The sequence below is a fragment of the Rhagoletis zephyria genome, unplaced genomic scaffold, assembly GCF_001687245.7.
Source record: "Rhagoletis zephyria isolate East Lansing unplaced genomic scaffold, Rhagoletis_zephyria_1.1 Rzeph_scaffold_00136, whole genome shotgun sequence".
Taxonomy (NCBI): Eukaryota; Metazoa; Arthropoda; class Insecta; order Diptera; family Tephritidae; genus Rhagoletis; species Rhagoletis zephyria.
Window position 1 is genome coordinate 440,762 of NW_016157220.1, and position 2,999 is coordinate 443,760.

Genomic DNA, 2,999 nt, shown 5'->3' on the forward strand with positions numbered 1-2,999 from the left:
CATCAAATGTGTATATATGGAATCAGGGAAAGCTAAATCGTGGACATTCTTAATCGAATATACTCTATCTCTTTAGCAGAAAAAAAGGCAATTTCCATAAAATCCGTTCCCTGGTTATAACTATTTTAATTACCCCATTGCCTTAATGCAAATTGAATTTGATTGCTTAACCAGGTGGCAACCCTCCTAAACGCAGTTAAGAAATAAGGTAGTTTCAAAACCACTGCGATTGGTACCCAATTAGTAAATATTGATTTAACTATTTAAATAATTTGAACTTAATTTTTTAACTGGTGGCCGCCCTCTTCAAACACTTTAAAAATATTCTAAACGTTCCAACTAAAGATCTTTTAAGATTCATTCGCTTGACATCCATACTTTTTACTTCATATAAATTAGACTTTTCAAACAGGTGGCAACCCTCTTCAAAATGTTTACAAACTACTACATAGTTAACATTTACCGCCTGGCACAAATACATATTTCTATTACCTAATTCCCCTCATTCAAATTTAATTTGATTTTTTAACTGGTGGCAACCCTCATAAAGTTAAGTTAAAAAACAAACATTTTCAAAACTATTTCCATTTATGCTCATTTTGTAATAATTGGTTTAGCTTTTAAAATATTTTGAACTAAACTTTTTAAAAGGTGGCAACTCTTTTCGAAAAAGTTAAAACTTATTGCACACCTACAGCCAGAGCACTTTGATTTGGCACCTCACTTTTGAAAATCGAACAAACGGTGTGGATCTAATGGCATTGATTATTAAATTATTTGAATGCAATTTTTTATCAGGTGGCAACTCCTTTTGAAAAAGTAAAACCAGTTTACACATCTACAGGCCAAGCGCTTTAGTTTTGCACCCCATTTTTGAAAATCGAACAAACGGTGTGGATCTAATGGCATTGATTATTAAATTATTTGAATGCAATTTTTTATCAGGTGGCAACTCCTTTTGAAAAAGTAAAACCAGTTTACACATCTACAGGCCAAGCGCTTTAGTTTTGCACCCCATTTTTGAAAATCGAACGAACGGTGCAGATATTTTATGCGGAACAAAAAATGCCTTCGCGTATTATTTTGAACTTAGTTTCTTAACAGGTAGCAACTTTTTTCGGAAAAGTAAAACCTTTTTGAACATCCACACCCTCAGCCCTCTTATTTGGTACCTCACTTTTGAAAATCAAACGGACGATGCGGATCTGGGGGCATTGATTGGAAAATAACTTGAGTTCAATTATTTAACAGGTGGCAACTATTTTCGAAAAAACAGAACCTTATTGCACATCTACAGGCCAAGCGCTTTAATTTGACACCCCAGGTTTGAAGATCAAGTGAACGGTGCAGATGTTTTAGGCTGCACAAGAATTGCCTTCGCGTATTATATATAATAGAAATAGATATTCAACAATTTTTATTGAGCTTGAGGCCGTGTTTAATGAAAAACTTATTGTGGAAAAGCAACGCTAATCTGAAAAGATGGTAGAAATCACCACATTTCCTCATCAGACTTCTTTCAGTAGGATTCGAACCGACGATCCCACTAACTCAGCTAGTTGCCTACGCATTGTGTTAAGTTCGCCTTGTAAATTATCGTTGCTTTTTTCCCACTTTTTCATTTGTTAAGCCAACACAATCAAGCGCAGCTATTCCGCTGCTATTGACACTTGATCATGTGGTTGTTGGTTTTTGTTAATAATTCTATTTTTAGAATGTTTAATTTTAGGTGTGCACGTCCTTAAGTTATTTGTTTTTGTTATTTTATGGCCTTATAACAATTATATTCAACAATTTTTATTGAGCTTGAGGCCGGTTTTAATGAAAAAATTATTGTGGAAAAGCAACAATAGTTTGAAAAAATTATAGAAGTGATAGCTATTTCGGAAATCACCACATTTCTTCATCAGACTTCTTTCAGTAGGATTCGAACCCATAATCCCACTAACTCAGCCTGTTGCCTACGCGCTGTGTTAAGTCCGCCTTGTAAATTATCCTTGTTTTTTCCCACTTTTTCATTTGTTAAGCCAACGAAATCGAGCGCAGCTATTCCACTGCTATTCATACTTGACCATGTGGTGTTTGGTTTTGTGGGTTTTTGTTAATACATCTATTTTTAGAATGTTTAACTTTTAGGTGTGCTCGTCCTTTTAAGTCCTCTAAGTTTTTTATTTTTTTTTTAGTTTAGATCCTTATAACAATTATATTCAACAATTTTTATTGAGCTTGAGGCAGTTATTATTGAAAAACTTATTATGGAAAAGCAACACTAATTTAAAAAAATGGTAGTAATCACCACATTTTTTNTTGTGGAAAAGCAACAATAATTTGAAAAAATGGTAGAAGTGATAGCTATTTCGGAAATCACCACATTTCCTCATCAGACTTCTTTCAGTAGGATTCGAACCGACGATCCCACTAACTCAGCAAGTTGCCAACGCACTGTTTGTAAGTTCGCCTTGTAAATTAGCGTTGCTTTTTTCCCACTTTTTCATTTGTTTAGCCAGAGAACTTAGATAGATAGAGAAGGTGCAAATTTTTGGAACGTAAAATTGTTTGGCTGAAAAATAAATCCATGGAATATCACCACAGCGCGATTAACATTTCAAGAAGAGTTAATAGAGAAAAATGTAAATTTCTGTTATGATAATGTTATATTTATTGCAAGTGTCTGGCTATGTGTTGCTAGGTTGCAGGTGAATGCAGAAACGTATTCATGTATATTTTTTATATAAAATTAAATAAATTAATATAGTTAAATTATATTAAATGTACTTTTATATTAGTTAGAATTGCTGATTTGCATTTCTGCAAGNATATTAGTTAGAATTGCTGATTTGCATTTCTGCAAGACCATTTGTTAAATATAATTTATTCAGTAGTTAATGTTGCTAAAAACTTAAAAAGCATCTGATAAAGTTCGCTTCTTGTACGAGTATTATATTATGTAAATTGTAACAAGTAAGAAAGTCTAAGTTCGGGCGGAGCCGAACATTAAA

General features: G+C 33.1%; 1 protein-coding gene across 3 annotated transcripts in view; it reads left to right on the forward strand.

Moving 5' to 3' along the window:
- The window catches only part of LOC108381406 (glutamate receptor ionotropic, kainate 2), a 446,498-nt gene that overhangs the window by 430,942 nt on the left and 12,557 nt on the right, over window positions 1-2,999 (forward strand). The gene's annotated exons all lie outside the window — the stretch shown is intronic.